This window comes from Dreissena polymorpha, chromosome 5 (genome assembly GCF_020536995.1).
Source record: "Dreissena polymorpha isolate Duluth1 chromosome 5, UMN_Dpol_1.0, whole genome shotgun sequence".
NCBI lineage: Eukaryota > Metazoa > Mollusca > Bivalvia > Myida > Dreissenidae > Dreissena > Dreissena polymorpha.
This window is the reverse complement of record NC_068359.1, coordinates 21329099-21346943: the sequence shown is the minus strand read 5'-3', so window position 1 is coordinate 21346943 and position 17845 is coordinate 21329099. Positions and strand designations below refer to the sequence as shown.

Here is a 17845-nt window from a genome sequence, read left to right as displayed (position 1 = left end):
GTGGCTTGGCACGAGATCAGGACAGCACCATCTTGTCAAGAGATGACTTCATCATTATACAAGTGTAAAATTTGACACATTATAATCTGAAATTTTAGCTCTGAATTCCCAGGTGGGGACGAATTTGCGACACTTGTCATGTTTAGTCTTTAACACCGATTTCGCAAACTCAAAATGTGCAGCTCCATGAGGTACACATGCATGCCAAATATCAAGTTGATATCTTCAATATTGCAAAAGTTATGATTTTGACCCATATATTTTACCTTTGACCTTGATGTTTTTGTAAAAAAGTGTGACATGTGCATAATACACCCCATTTAAAATCAATGGATGCAATGTAAAAAAGTACATTATTCACAGGGAGCTAGAGACAGACAGATTTGGAAACTAAAACAAGCAAATTTATTGACAATGTGTAAACAGTGCTGAGTGAGCATAGAATTTCTTGTATTCAAATGCTTGTGCAGAAACAACATAACATTTCTACAGTATATTCCCTTAAAATACTTTATCATGCTTAATATTCATAATTATGGATGAAAGGCTGATTAAAAAACAGACACAAGATATACATCAATGCCATTATAACCACATATTCACCCTTACAAATAAAACTTTATTTTTAAATTCTTTGATGAAATCTGACCTCTAAAGTCTTCAATTAAATACTTGATATGTTAAAAAGGTCCATCACAAGACAATTACTGGGCAATACATGTATATAGTCCGTGTTACCACCCACACACAGCTCAAACTGACGGTTAGATGTAAACATGGTAAGGTAAGGTTGCACCAGGATCTGCCAGGTTCATTTGTGAAGATCTGCAATGAAAATATATAACAATGACTGATAATTATGACTGCAACGTTCCACAAACACATCAATAATACATCAATACAGTGGTAACCACATGTTATTTTTCCCTTCATTGTTGTTTTTCTTATTGAACTTAATATTTGTAAAAATAACACAACACATTATTAATCAAATGATACACTGTTATCAACATGAAAATAAGATTTTTGTTTTGTACATAATTTATTTCTGTTCCCTCCAGATATGCATAGTGAAAAGAGCTAAGGCATTTTTGTTTAATAAATTCTGTTAGTTTTTATCTAAACATCCGCATGCCACGGATAAGATAATCAATAAATCATATGTTGTTTTACAAATGAAAACAAGGGACAAAATTGTCACAAAACCAGGTTTTCATTGTGAAAAAAAAATCTGATAAAGGGAGAAAACTCAAACTGAACTTTTGAAATGACCAAAAAAAATTAACCCCCTTTGTAAGTTTTTTTTTTTTAAATCTATTTTTAGTCGTGGCGACCTTGACATTGGAGATATTGACGTGATTCTTTCGTGGGACAAATGATGGTGAACAAATGTGCCAAATGATTTTCAAATCTCACAATGAATGACATAGTTATGGCCAGGACAAGCTCATTTATGGCCATTTTTGACCTTTGAACTCAAAGTGCAGGGCTTTTTTTCCTTCTTTGCGATTGTCCGTGGACGGACATTTCACAATTTTGACACGGCCAATTCACAAACCTGACATGGCCGTGAATATTTACAAAAACGGCCGTTTTAAATCGTGAAAAACGGACTTTTTGTGCTCAAAACTGTCAAAAACGGCCATTTCGGAACAGAAATATAAGTTTCATAACCTCGTTTTTAATTCCGAATTCGCGAAAAACTGTCGACTCGCGTTACCGATGTTTGCTTGTTTTAATCGATTTTAAAGTGTTGTGTAACCGGTGAAACCGGCGTAAATAGTAAAAGCTCTGCCCAGCAACGTAACTTTAAAAAATGGCGACGCCGAACGCTCTCTACTACACGAAGAAAATTAAAAAAAAAACGCAAAATAATCCCGATTTATTTAAATTTGGGATAACAGTAAAGAAACAAAAGCTTTCTACAGAAGGGTAAGATTTGAAACATGCACATTGATAACATTATAAGGAAAGTCATTTGATAAAAGTGAAAGTATCTGCCGCGGCTTATGTATTGATGGAAGCTAGTCAAAACGGCCCCTAGTCAAAACGGCCCCTAGTATTGATGACCGAGACTTGTTATTCGTATCTGTTTACGATTGGAAATCTTGGTTAAAGTACATGTAATAATGTGGTTTTTTCATATATATTTTTTTCATTTAAATGCATATTCATGACACATATTCATGATTCAAACTTTGTATGTAGTCTATTTATGCTTTGTGAAAAAATGTGAAAAATAAAATAACTTGTTTACATTTCTTACAAAAGTATTGTTTTTCAATGTATACCTAATGTTTCAGATCAAATGACAACCTCCCAGGGAGATCATCATGCACTGGCGAGGGTCAGGCTCACAGAACATGAAAATTATCATGAAGAAGGAATTTTCCTCTTCAGATTTTGAGAGAATTATTGACATTTTCAAGAGTAAAAAGAACAGAGTTCTAAAGCTGTAAAGTCCAGAACATGTCTGAGTTATGTGCCCTTGAAATGTTCTATGTTTATAAATGTAATTCCTGTGGTAAAGAATTGTTGGGACCAGGTATTTTAGTTGCATTTGGTACATGAATAATTTTTTGCAAATCAGATACATGTATATTTGTTGTTATTGTATCAAATACAGTATTCATAGAAGGAAAATATGCCTTTATTGCATTATTTAAGGAAATTTTGATAATATTTAAGTGTTTAACATGCTTTAGCTATGCTAATGCATTGAACTTTGAATAATTTAATTTAAATAAGTTCGCGACTCGTTTTTTCACAATTTTAAGAAGTTCGCGACTCAATTTTTCACAATTTTGAAAAGTTCGCGACTCATTTTTTCACAAAGTGAGGGGCCAGGGCCGCTTCACAAAGTCAGGAAAAAAAGCCCTGAAGTGTGACCTTGACCTTGGAGATATCGACGTAATTATTTCGCGCGACACACCGTCCAATGATAGTGAACAAATGTGCCAAATGATTTTAAAATCTGACGATGAACGACATAGTTATGGCTCGGACAAGCTCATTTATGGCCATTTTTGACCTTTGAACTCAAAGTGTGACCTTGACCTTGGAGATATCGACGTAATTATTTCGCGCGACACACCGTCCAATGATGGTGAACAAATGTGCCAAATGATTTTAAAATCTGACAATGAACGACATAGTTATGGCCCGGACAAGCTTATTCCGCCAGCCCGCCAGCCAGCCAGCCAGCCCGCCAGCCAGCCAGCCAGCCAGCCCGCCCGCATTCGCCAATCTAATAACCAGTTTTTTCCTTCGGAAAACCTGGTTAAAAATAGAATAAATACTAAACACAAATGAGGTAAACAATACATGGTGTGAGTCATACCATACCTGCTAATTACAGTGTAAGCACATCTTTTGGTACTATGTCATTATTTCCAATCAGTATGTTATGATGTGGATCAGCTTTGGACACATGCCCCTACATGTATATCATTGGAGTTCTTCACTGAAACAACAAGATACAGGCCTTAACAAAATTATTGCAAAATATATATGTGTGGTTTTAATTATATTTAAACATAATATATTACAAATAAAAAAAATGCCCGCACAAGTATTGAATCTGGTAACAATCTTACCAATATTCCAAAACATATGAGCAGACAACCTTTAAATTGTCTAAAACTGGAAACTATAGTCTCTAAAGTGACTTCCAAATTTGTGTTGTTCTACATTTTTTATTTCTATATTTGTTTTAATGAATACTTATCTTTGCGCATCACTGTTTAAATTTCAACTTGATCATGAACACTTAACTGACATTGACGCATTCATTAATCCTTTCAGTGCGGGAACCGAATTTTGAAGGCCTTTGCAAACAGTTTAGATCCAGATGAGACGCCACAGAACGTGGTGTCTCATCTGGATCCAAACTGTTGGCTATTCTGATAGTATTTTTTGAAAAAAAATCGAAGAAATGCTAATTGTAGAAATTCAGCAGACGACATTTTAGCAGACGACAAATTTCCCAGCATGTAAAGGGTTAATTCTGGTGTTACAAATAGAATTGCGAGTGCTTACAGTCCATTACAGGATTGCACACAGATTTGCAACACAAATTTTATAATACATGTACAGTCAAGTTACCATTACCGGATCAGTAGCATAATAAAGTTGTTCTGGTGAAAAGCAATAAATGTTTTGAGACTTCTTTTACATCAGTTTGATTAAATATTACCTTTGCTCACTGATTCAGCATATAGTCTTATTTTTAAACGCAGGCAAAATGTATTTGTGATACCTTTTTTTCGCTGCAGAATTCATGCATTAACAGATCAGTTGTAGCCATAACGGATCACGTGATCGAAACCACTCAGGGGGCTTCTACCACGCTATTTGAACTGTCGATACATGAACTGTGTTGTTTACAATGCCCCAATTACATTGCCAGTTATAAATTATATTCATTTGTTTTTGTTATAATTGTTTTCTATATGTGATTGAAAATGCTGTGTTCAAAATATCATCCAAAACTGACAACTATTTATCGGGAAGCACATTCTTGAACATGAAAGTGATCCTCTATGGGTAATGATCCGGTAATGGTAACTTGACTGTATCTTCTACAACCTAATTCCATATTCATGGGTCACACCCCAATTGATCAACAGTTATACAATCATCTTAAAAATAAATAAAGTGAAAGTAGAAAACTTTGAGAAGCATATAAGCACTAAAATTTATCAAAGCTGTGTCACTACAGTTGATGTCATTTTAAAATCGTATAATAAGAAATGATTTGACAGATAAATTGTGAAGCGTTTTAGATTTTGACAACTGTGTAACAGACAGAAATATCCGTTAAAATCGTCATTATGAGAGTCAATACGTCTCATAAACACGTTATGATTGATGAAATATATTCTTTTTTACAGGAAATGTTTTATCCACATACTACTTCTTGAAGCAAACAAACTGAAAATCTATGAAAAAATATACCTTGGCAAAATCCAGAAAGTTTATCCGAAAATTTATGTTGATCTGCCATTCCATGCCCTACTGTTTTGATTGTTATATTAACTTAGGTTAATCTACACCATAAAATATCAAAATAAAAAAGGTAAACATCAATATTTAAGTATCCATCGTGTATTTTTAACATCAAAAAATAATATTAAAATAACTAAACCATAATAAACACCATAATAACGGACAGCGATTACCGTCTGCAATTTCCTTCTTTGTTCATATCGTATGCAGTTTTCAACGTTATCTATATTGTATGCAAATTCCGTAAGCGTTTTAGTGAGACCCGACGCCAACAATTAGTTTGTCATGATATTTACTGTGTTTACACACTAAGGTCCTTAATTTACATGTGTGGATGAACAAATCTTCGCTGAATCGCATTGCATTGCCCGATTAAAAATAATAATGCGAACTCTGTTGAAAACATATAGAACTAGCTCACTATATAGAATTATCCGTGACATTTAATAACATCCGGTCCTTAACGCCACCTCGGAAGTAGCATTGGCTCATTTATCACTCAAAGGAGGTGGCGCCCATGATTAAATTCATTCAGCTTTCTCCACTGGATTGAAGTTCAGTCGTAAGTTGTGATAAATGAATCAGTTTTTAAAATGATAAAATTGTGACTTTAATGTCTGTCATTGTTCAATGTATTTTTTTTTAAAAAGACCCCAAAGTGAGGCATATAATATATATAGTCCGTCCGATCATTCGTCAGTCAATTATTTTGGTAGAAGTATATCACGTTGTATTTTACACTTATAAATAAATTGTATGATTTACTAATCTGTCACCACAGAGTGGATCTCGGTAAAATGTTCACATTTTAATTTCTCTAATGTGGAGTCTTAATGAAAAATTGTCTTTGACTAGTTTTGGTCGGATTGTGGTCCTTTTTCTATTTTTCCACTTAATAATATATCGTTTCAAAACCTTGTGTTTTAAGTCCTCTTATCGCTTTGTGGATTTTGTCACACTTGCACTGCTTTGAAGCTTATGGTATGGGAGGAATATTGATAGCGATAGGATTCGGCACTTTTTCGCAGTACAATATATGGTGGATTTGTACGTGTGCGTAAATGCGTTGTGGTGGGGTGGGGGTATCAGTGTTATGACACGTTTCTAGTGATTACATAGAAACAAAAACATCTTTCGGCCTTAATATGACTTATGCAAACAGAATCGTAAAACTCGATTTGTAACGGACTAGAAGTACAGAAAAAAGTTGAAACAAGAATGATTATTTGTGTTACCTTTATACAAACGAGGTGATATTTATACGTAGACTTAATACATACGTGAATTTGAAATGCGTGCACAAAAAAGCTGTTGGTAAATCATAAAATGGCTGTTTTATTAGTGTAAAAATGATTGGCCATCAGCAATTTTAGTTCAATTAAGGTGTTCAAATAAATTATACCTTGCAATACAGTTGTTTCTATTAATCCGATATTTTTTTTAGGTTTGAAGCTTAAAAAGATATGTCGTATTTGTGGATATTATTTGGAGGTTACAAGAAAACGATGAACACAAGAAACGTTGAGACAAAACAGACGACAGCAGGAGGGAAATGTTCCTCATTAGAAAAAAATCAGTTGTCTGTTTCCACTAAAAACTCGAATAAAGTAGGTAGGTCGGCACATATTTTTTAGCTCAACTAAGCACAACGTGCTCATGGTGGGCTTTTGTGATCGCCTTTTGTCCGTTGTGCGGCGTCAACATTTGCCTTGTTAACTCTATAGAGGGCTCATTTATTGTCCAATCTTCAGGAAATTTGGTCAGAAGATTGGTCGCAATGATATCTTGGATGAATTCGAAAATGGTTACGAAATGGTTACGTTTGCTTGAAACATGGCTGCCAAGGGTCGGGGCATTTTTCCTTATATGGCTATAGTAAAATCTTGTTTACACTGTAGAGGCCACATTAATGGTCTGATCTTTATGAAACTTGGTCAGTAGATTCATCCCAATTATATCTTGGACGAGTTCAAAAAATGATGCCGGTTGGTTGAAAAACATGGCCGCCAGGGGGCGGGGCATTTTTCCTTATATGGCTATAGTAAAACCTTGTTTACACTTGAGGCCACATCTATCTTCCGATCTTCACGACACTTGCGCAGAAGATTTGTGCTAATAATATCTTGGAGGAGTTCAAAAATAATAACATTTGCTTGAAAAACATGGCTGCTAAGGGGCGGGGCATTTTTCCTTTGATGGCTATATATGGCATAAGTAAAATCTTGTTAACACTCTATAGGCCATATTTATTGTCAAATTTATGAAACTTTGTCAGACGATTCATCCCAATAATATCTTAGACGGATTCGAATATAATGCCGGTTGGTTGAAAAACATTGGCCGCCAGGGGGCGGGGCATTTTTATGCCCCCTTTCGAAAAAAGTGGTTTATAGTTTTCGCACTGTCCGTCAGTCTGTCTGTCTGTCTGTCACTTTTCGTGTCCGCTCTCTAATTCAAATACATTAGTAGTTTTCATCCGATCTTTACCAAATTTTGTCAGAAGTTGTATCTAGACAATATCTGGGTCAAGTTCGATTATGGGTCATGCCGGGTCAAAAACTAGGTCACGGGGTCACTAAGTGCATTTCAAGGACTTTGCATGGTTTCCGCTCTCTAATTGAAGTAGTTTTCATCTGATCTTTACCAAAGTTGGTCAGAAGTTGTATCAAGACAATATCTAGGTCAAGTTCGAATATGGGTCATACCGGTTCAAACACTAGGTCACGGGTTCACCTAGTGCATTTCAAGGATTCAGCATGGTGTCCGCTCTCTAATTGAAGTAGTTTCATCTGATCTTTACCAAACTTGGTCAGAAGTTGTATGAAGACAATATCTAGGTCAAGTTCGAATATGGGTCATGCCGGGTCAAAAACTAGGTCACGGGGTCACTTAGTGCATTTCAATGATTTAGCATGGTGTCCGCTCTCTAATTGAAGTAGTTTTCATCTGATCTTTACCAAACTTGGTCAGAAGTTGTATCAAGACAATATCTAGGTCAAGTTCGAATATAAGTCATGCCGGGTCAAAAACTAGGTCACGGGGTCTCTTAGTGCATTTCAAGGATTAAGTATGGTGTCCGCTCTCTAGTTTATGTGGCGTTCTGATTTATTTTGATATTCTAAGTTATTTTCATGCCTCCGAAGGAGGGCATTTAGTGATCGGACTGTCCATCACACTTTGCGTTTATATTTCGAAAAATGCTCATAACGTCTATGTCGCTTCAGATAGCAAGTTCATGTTTGGCATGAATGTGTATATGGACACGGCCTTTCCATACGCACACAAATTTTGACCCCTGTGACCTTGACCTTGAACTTAGGGTCCGCGTTTAGGTTTCGAAATCTGCGTTTAGGTTTTGATAAAAGCTCATAACTTCTACCAAGCGTTTATAGGGGGCATAAGTCATCCTATGGTGACAGCTCTTTTTTCTTATATTGCTATAGTAAAACCTTGTTAACACTCTAGAGCCCACATTTATTGTCCAATCTTCATGAAATTTGGTCAGAAGATTTGTCTTCTTGATATCTTGTTTTGGTTTTGTGGTAGCTTTTGTCCCCGGTTGTCTGGATTTTAACTTGTGAAATGACGAAATGTGTCAGAATTCTTTCCCCCCTTACTGTAACTTTATCATTAATCATGCAATTGTTTTAAATTACGTACCACACATGTTCGTCATGTATAGGCGGTGTCTCACGTGAAAGGCTAATGTCCCTAGCTTTAAGGCTATCTACAGGTCAAAGGTAAAACTTTGGCATATAACAGTTTTCCGGACTCTTTAACTTCATTATTCGTATTGCAATTCTACTAACCATAATGTTGAACATACAGATACTGTGACTCACATGTTCGATCCTTTTCCCTAGTTAGAGGGTTTAATTTACACAATCTTGTCCACGAGCTTTTGGGGAGTGTTATTTCATCATCGTGGAATTTTGATAAACAGCTTACCACAACATCTTTTCAGCTATAAACATTTGTTCGGAATAGTTCGTTTGATTACAAAAAGTGAATACTGTAACATCGTAAGTTGGTTTGGTCTAAAAATTATTCACAAACATAAACGATGAGACCAGATTTGCATGTGTCCCGTTAGTTATTTGTCTGAATCGTCATCATATCCATAGCCTACAAATTAAAACTCACCAGAAAGAGCTTTAAAATAGACGTGTAAAAAGCTTATCTCAAAGGTGAGGGTATGAATGTTCAGTAAAGCATGTCTTATAGGAGTTGAACAGCACAACACTTTGAGAAATATTTATGAGCTATTGTCAATACACATACAGGGAAACTTTAGATGCACCAGCAGTAGAGGGAATCCTTTTTATACAATGCGATCCTTTATTTATGACAAGTACCCAATTTACAACGAGCAAGACCCGAGCAAACACACCAGACTAGATACACATGAACAAAACAAGTCACAAACATGGGCAAAACGTTGGTCTTCGTCTTGGAATCATTGGAATCATAAATGCAAAACATGAGGGCCAAGATGGCCCTCCTAGTTCGCTCACCCGAGAGGAGTCGGTTCATTCAATCTTTTCACCAAATGTCAAATTTGACCTAGATATTGTCCAGACAAACATCCTGGTCAAGTTTCATCATTATTTCATCTGCGAGTCATGATCAATGTACCTATGAAGTTTCATGATCATAGGCGTAAGCATTCTTGAGTTATCATCCGGAAACCCTTTTTCTAAGTTGAGTCACCGTGACCTTGACAGCCATTGTGTGAATACGTTTTTTGGCACTGTGACCTTGACCTTTGACCTAGTGACCTGATAATCTATAGGGGTCATCTGCGAGTCATGATCAATATACCTATGAAGTTTCATGAACCTAGGCAAAAGCGTTCTTCAGTTATCATCCAGACACCATTTTACTATTTCAGGTCACCGTTATCTTGACCTTTGACCAAGTGACCTGAAAATCAATATGGGTCATCTGCGAGTCATGATCATTGAACCTATGAAGTTTCATGATCCTAGGCATAAGCGTTCTTGAGTTATCATCCAGAAACCATTTTATTTTTCATGTCACCGTGACCTTGACCTTTGACCTAGTGACCTGAAAATCAAAAGGGGTCATCTTCGAGTCATGACCAATGTACCTATAAAGTTTCATGATCCTAGGCCTAAGCGTTCCTGAGTTATCATCTGGAAACCATTTTACTATTTCGGGTCACCTTGACCTTTGACCTAGTGACATGAAAATCATAGGGGTCATCTACGAGTCATGATCAATGTACCTATTTAGTTTCATGATCCTAGGCCTAAGCGTTCTTGAGTTATCATCCGGAAACCATTTTACTATTTCGGGTCATCGTGACCTTGACCTTTGACCTAGTGACCTGAAAATCAATAGGGGTCATTTACGAGTTATGATCAATGTACCTATGAAGTTTCATGGTCCTAGGCCTAAGCGTTCTTGAGTTATCATCCGGAAACCATTTTACTATTTTAGGTCATCGTGACCTTGACCTTTGACATAGTGACCTAAAAATCAATAGGGGTTATCTGCGAGTCATGATCAATGTATCTATGAAGTTTCATGATCCTAGGCATAAGCGTTCTTGAGGTATCATCCGTAAACCATTTTACTGCTTTGGGTCACCTTGACCTTTGACCTAGTGACCTGAAAATCAAGAGGGGTCATCTGCGAGTCATGATCAATGTATCTATGAAGTTTCATGATCCTAGGCATAAGCGTTCTTGAGTTATCATTCGGAAACCATTTTACTATTTCGGGTCATCGTGACCTTGACCTTTGATATAGTGACATGAAAATCAATAGGGGTTATCTGCGAGTCATGATCAATGTAACTATGAAGTTTCATGATCCTTGGCATAAGCGCTCTTGAGTTATCATCCGGAATCCATCTGGTGGACGGACGGACCGACATGAGCAAAACAATATACCCCCTCTTCTTCGAAAGGGGGGAGGCATAATGTGAAAACTGCCCCTCCCCCCCCCTCACAGCAGTCATGTTATTCAACTGACCGGAACCATTTTTTAACTCAACTCTCATATCAAGGAAACCAATGTTCTGAGCAAATTTCATGAAAATTTGGCCAAAAATGTGACTTCTACTGTGTTCACATGATTTCACTCTATACATATAGAGAAAAATGCCCGCCCACGGCCATGTTTTGCACCGATCCCGACCATTTTCAAACTCCTCAGAGATATCAATAAAACCAATGTTTTGACCAATTTTCATGATGATTGGGCAAAAAAATGTGACTTCTAGAGTGTTTATAATGTTTCTCTATAGCCAAATAGGGAAAACTGCCACTATATACATATAGAGAATAATGCCCGGCCCACTGGCGGCCATGTTTTTTCACCGATCACGACCATTTTCGAACTCGTCCGAGACATCAATTGAACCAATGTTTTGACAAATTTTCATGATGATTGGGCCAAAATTGTGACTTTTAAAGTGTTTACAAGGTTTCTCTATAGCCAAATAAGGAAAACTGCCCCGCCCACTGGCGGCCATGTTTTTCAGCGGATTGGAACCACTTTTGAACTCAACCAAGATATCATTAAGACAAACATTTTGACAAAGTTACATGAAGATTGGGCATGAAATGTGACTTCTACAGTGTTTACAAGGTTTTTCTTTTTTTGACCTTGTGACCTAGTTTTTGACCCGGCACAACCCAGTTTCGAACTCGGCCGAGATTTTATTGGGACAAAGCTTCTGACCAAGTCTCATAAAGATGGGACAAAAAATGTGGCCTCTAGAGTGTTTACGAGCAATTGTTTACGGTAGGACGGACATACGACGGACAAAGACCGGTCACAAAAGCTCACCTGAGCAATCAGGTGAGCTAAAAACACTTGAGTTTTCACTGGTTTTAAAGACCTCCAAACTCGACTTAGAATAATTACTTTATCATCTAAGTGTACTTAAAGAATGACCTCGTACCACCAAAATTCAAAATAAATAAAGAAATTTTACAGGTGTAGTCTAGCAATGCAATGACGGCAACCAAAAAAAATAATAATATGATCGTTGACACAACAGTTTGTCTTATTGGCGTTCCTCAATCGACAACCATGCATTTGTTATTATCTAAAAGGTTTATGTTCGTCGAGTTCTCATGTTCCTGTTTGAAACATATTTCATAAACCCATCAATGAAGAAAAGCTACTGTGGTAATTCGCCATATTGTGCCCGTTATCCTTTGATCCACGTCAATCGTTTCCTTCAAATACCTTCTCTTAAGGAAGCTGTAGGATTGTGAAATGTATATAACATATGGTTGTCATTCATATTTTCTTGGTCTTGCTTTCCGTTACCTAAGTATAAAAAATTCGTTAAGATAAACAAAAGAATGACAAAGACATATTGCAATAGATCTTAATGTTCAGAATTATGCCAACCCACAACATTGGGCCCGTCATCTTTGAGTTTGAAAACGGAAAAACAGCAAAAACCATTTATATCTCAAGAAACTGCAATGTCTGAGCTTACTTAACCCCGGTGTTGCACATAGGTTATAGAAACTAAAATAGTAAAATCAATCAAAAAAGTCTTATCTGAAACCGAGGAATTAAATGATTTGTATTTGATATCGTTCACTTTGTAAATTCACAAATTTTAACAGGAGGTAAAATAGAAGGAATGCTTTATTGGACCCTTATTACTTAAATCTGAGAATATTGAAACTTACATACATCAATTACTAAGCAATACTTCACGCTAACAATACAGTCGCATAACTAACACGAATACTAGGTACTATGATATCAATATCAGATTCCATTTGTTCATCATATACCGTTTGTACACCATATATCAGTTTCAAGATCTCTGATAAAAAAGGCGTTAACTGAAACGTTGATGAAAAGGGAAGAAAAATATGTGCTTTTGTTGGATTTATCATACTAAGATCTCTGATAGTCATTTTGGAAATCTTGTCATCCAAAATCGCCTAAACAATCGAACCAGAATGCAGAAACGCAAACGATTAGACCACAAGCACAGTATTAAGCCATAACGACTGTACATTATTTTCATTTGTCTTTCATTATTTTATAGAACGGACCAAAATTGGTTATGTTGGGAAACCAACAATTCACGTATCATACATGCTTTATTCACTTGATTTTGAAACTTGAATGGACAGAACTCCGTTTCTAAGACATTCGTGTTCTTTATTTAAATAAATAATTAAAAGGTTTATTCTAAAATACACCGTTTTTATTCTCTTGAAATGAATGTGGAGATTTAGAAATAAATCCGAGACATGAAGAGAGAACACTGCCACCGACTGTGCTTTATTTGCAAAAAAATGAACAAATTAATGCACAAATTAAATGTACTGCTAATTTGCATCAAACTTATATCACGAGTAATTTACGGCTACATTGTGCCAACAATGAGTGGCAACAATACAAATAGTCAATGTGTTTCGGACTTGGAACTATCCGAATATGGTTTGAAAGTAAGTTAGACTTAGTTATTATTACAAGACTAAGATACAGTGGTACACAATGGATATAAGATAGCCATATTTAAATCGACGAATATTGGATAATAGTTTTTGCTTCATAAATAGTTTCTGTTTTTCACTTGCATAGTTTTCACCGGAAGTACCGACCTATTTTGTGTATGCGCAAGTTGTTTCCCTTTATTACTTTCTTTAAAAATACTACCAAAGACAAGTGAGTAATATTGCATAAATGGGTGAATATTTGATTAGGTTCCATTTACTGTCCCTATTTAACAATTATCTAAATGGTAGTCATAAACAGAGATAAGTTTCATAATTACAATGTTAAATAATGAGTAAACAATATCTGATAAAAGTTCTTAGCAGATCACACGCTTAAAGCAGTTTTATGCTTTGTCGAAGCAACTAACCTCCATGTATTTTAGTAACGGTGTGTTGTCCGAATTCTTAAAGGGTACTTTTCTTGATTGTTTTATAAAAGAATGCTTGATTGTTTTATTAAAGAATGTCAATCGAAAAAGAAAAAAAAACATATGGAGCTAAATATATTTAAACTTAACTTAACAAGGGCTGTTTGTAAAACATGCATGCCCCCCATATGGGCTGTCAGTTGTAGTGGCAGCCATAGTGTGAATACGTTTTTTGTCACTGTGACCTTGACCTTTGACCTAATGTAAGTTATCATCCGGAAACCATTGTACTATTTCGAGTCACTGTGACCTTGACCTTTGACCTAGTGACCTGAAAATCAATAGGGGTCATTTGCCAGTCATGATCAAGGGGGGAGTGAGAGGGGGGTATAATGTGGGGTGTGGTAATTAATAAGATGTTTAAAAAAAAATTGGGGGGGGGGTGAGAGGGGGGTATAATGTGGGGTGGGGTAATTTATTAGATGTTTAAAAAAAATAATTTTTTTTTTTTTTTGGGGGGGGGGGCTGGGGGTAGGGGGAGTGAGAGGGGGGTTAAATGTGGTGTGTGGTAATTTATTAGATGTTTAAAAAAAAATTGGGGGGGGGTGGGGGTGAGAGGGGGGTATAATGTGGGGTGTGGTAATTTATAATATGTTTAAAAAATGCGTGCATTAACTAGCATTTCACGTTCAATGTTTGCATAATTCTGTTCTGTCTGTGTCAGTGTTTTATATGCATATGCAACTGGCTGACCATCTTGCATGATCGCTGCACCTACACCGTTCAAAAGCGTCACATTCAATGCAAACGGGCTTCTTGGGAAAAGTAAGCTAACACTGGGCTTTGTATAATGACCTGCTCTTTGGAAAAAGCATCTGTTTGTGGCTGATCCCAGACAAATTCAATGTCGTTTTCAGAAGCATTATCAATGGACATGTTATTTCCATTACTACGATATCAATACAATATACCTTTTGTGCATCATTTACCCTTTGGTAATCTTCGGAAACCAACAATTCACGAATCATACCTGCTTTATTTACTTTAATTTTATACAAGAATGGACAAAACTCCGTTTCTAAGAACTTTGTGTTCTTGGTTTTTATTTAAATATTATCTTAAATGGGCCTTTTCACAGATGTTGGCATGTATTGAAGTTTGTCATTAAATGCTATATATTGATAAATGTAAATATTGAATCTAAAAAGCTCCAGTAAAAATCAAGAATAAAATTAAAAAAGAGGTAACCCCAACAGGGCTCGAACCACTGACCCCTGGAGTCCTGGAGTAAAAGTCTAACACTCAAACCACTAGGCCATCCGTGCTTATACAATGAAGGATGTATTTTATATGAGTAATAGTTTCACAAAATATAACGACAACAACAGAACTCTCCAAATAATTCAATCGTTTCGCGCTTTTTTTTTCGTTTTTTTTATACCACTTTTTTATAGCGCCCTTTTCATTTTGTATGATTTCATGCAGAGGCGTTTTACATTTTTTTCCTGATCACTGGGTCATAAGTCGTCTGTTAACATCTTTGCGCAGCATGCAGCCACGGCACATCGGCGTAGTTTCCTCACATGTACACTTGGGAGTAGAGAAGCAGATGTGGGATAACCTTTTCACAAGATAGAAGATGATTATGTTACCTTACATTTCAGGTTGATGTTCACTTAAACATGCAGTGTTGACTTTACTGGAAGAATATTCAAAATGCTGTGTGCGAAGATGACCACGCATCAAAGAAATTGAAGCATAAGACCTGTCACATTCATCACATTGATACAATGTCTTCTTATGTGTCTTTGTATCATTTATCTCTGTATTCCTACTAGACTTGATAGATTTAGAGTTTGGTTCCTGTTCTACTTCAAAGTCATTATCACTAAAACATTATTCACTTTCTTTAAAATCACCTAATACCTTTTTAAGCTTCTCAATATCTGAGAAATTAACAAAATCATTTTTACTTTATGCCATACTGAAGAACACTGAGATTGTACATAAAAACTAATGAACATTAAAATTAAGGTTACATTAACAAGATAAGTGTTATTGTTTGATTTTTTAGTGCAATACCGAAAAATTAAAACGGCGTGAAAACGGTCAATGTCGGAACAATTTAAAGGACGCATGCTAATTATCATGATAAAAGCAATTTCTAAATTTGTTGCAAAGATATATTGTGATTGTACTTGTTTGTCAAATAAAGCGGCCTATCAAAGGTCAATATGTGAGAAGTTGTTCATGTGTGTTGGATGTGTGACAAATTTATTTTGAGAATATTCCTGTACTGATTGAATAATGTAGGCTAAAGACTTGTTATTACAGTAGACGCACGTGTATTTTTTATACACTTTAATATAATTAATCTTTTAAACAATTTAATTGATATTTGTTTTACATAATTCATCTATATAAATAAACGTCTCTTTGTTAATAGTTTTTAGCAACTGATGGGAAATCACAGATGCAATATCTGACGCGATTGAGAACACAATAAATCGGTATCGCGATTTCCGTATTATTTTTCATCTGTTTCTAATTAAATTTCTTAATGTAAACAATCAATTTTCAAGCTTTCGTACGATGATTACTTCTTAAATATTTAAATAAAAATGGTAAATATTTGATAATCTTAAATTGAAGATCGCGTCTCGCAGCCGCTTAAATCGACCGCGGCTGCTAGTACTGTTGGTTTTAACTCGGCGCAATAAATTGAATAGTTCAAATAAACAATTGAAAATAACAGGAATAAACGCAAATGTATAAGCTTTCTTATGAATGTTATTTAAATTAAATTTCTGACTAAAAATGACAGAGCAATAGTATATTTTACAGTGAAGGTGACGATATTTTTTACCTGAAACTCAGCCGCAGTTGGAAGACAAACCGTAATTACGTTGTGTTTAACGCGTCATGTCTTTTTTAATATGTTATGCATTGACATATCAATTAGATATTCAGAAAGAGCAACATTTCAGCTTTCTAAAATGGGTAACATTTTAAATATTGAATAACATATGACGTGACCATCGGAATTTAAATTACCAAGGTAAGATGATGATGGTTTCCCGCCATATTTCAAAGTCTCATGTAGTCTCCAACCTAAAAGCAAAACACTGAATTTGTAGTATACAACAATGTTTTCTCTACCACATGCACACAGAAATATCCAAAAATAATGTCATGGCAAGTGCCCATAGAGAGAATTGTGTCTACAAATAAATGACATTCCATTTTTTAGAGAGTATAGCATTGAACACCACAAGTATTTAGTATACTGTAACCTATAAGAGAAATTTATTCTGATTTAAATGTGTTTTTTCTTGCATATTATTTCATTCCCATGCATATTGCACCAATGTATTAGGTTTGGATGTTTTATCTGTCCTTTTGGCCATTCTGCTCCATATTTTCAAACGTCGGTGATTTCTGTCCGAAGGAGGCCAATTTTGGAGCCTCTAAAAGCTTAAATGCACCTTTAAGATTTAAAGCTGGTGATTTCTATACCTGCGACAAAATACCCCCCAAAAAACAAATAAACATGCCTATGGGGCTTATGTGTGGTGAGGAAAGAATGACTTTGTTAGATAATTTCACTCTAAGCAATTTTGATAATGCTTTTTTTGTGTATTTTTTTTATCACCCCAAAAATGTCAATTTCATTGCCAAAAAAATCCAATTTCATCAAAGACAATGAATTAATTAGTCAAAATGTGAGAACAAGATACATATATGTAGGCAAGCATAATAAGCTTAGAAATGAACAAGGGCTGTTTGTAAAACATGCATGCCCCTCATATGGGCTGTCAGTTGTAGTGGCAGCCATTGTGTGAATACGTTTTTTGTCACTGTGACCTTGACCTTTGACCTAATGTGAGTTATCATCCGGAAACCATTGTACTATTTCGAGTCACTGTGACCTTGACATTTGACCTAGTGACCTGAAAATCAATA

The 17845-nt window shown here is 35.7% G+C and overlaps 1 long non-coding RNA gene across 2 annotated transcripts; it reads right to left on the bottom strand.

Annotated features, from left to right (window-relative positions):
• Positions 1–290: 290 nt before the first annotated feature.
• LOC127831786 (uncharacterized) lies at positions 291–5281 on the bottom strand. Of its 2 annotated transcripts, none has more exons than XR_008026496.1 (3): positions 5181–5281; positions 3346–3463; positions 291–825 (listed from the first exon to the last, which is right to left on the bottom strand). It is a non-coding gene; the product is annotated as an uncharacterized LOC127831786 (long non-coding RNA). The 2 variants fall into 2 exon arrangements; XR_008026495.1 differs by lacking the exon at positions 5181–5281 and adding an exon at positions 4957–5130.
• Positions 5282–17845: the final 12564 nt, after the last annotated feature.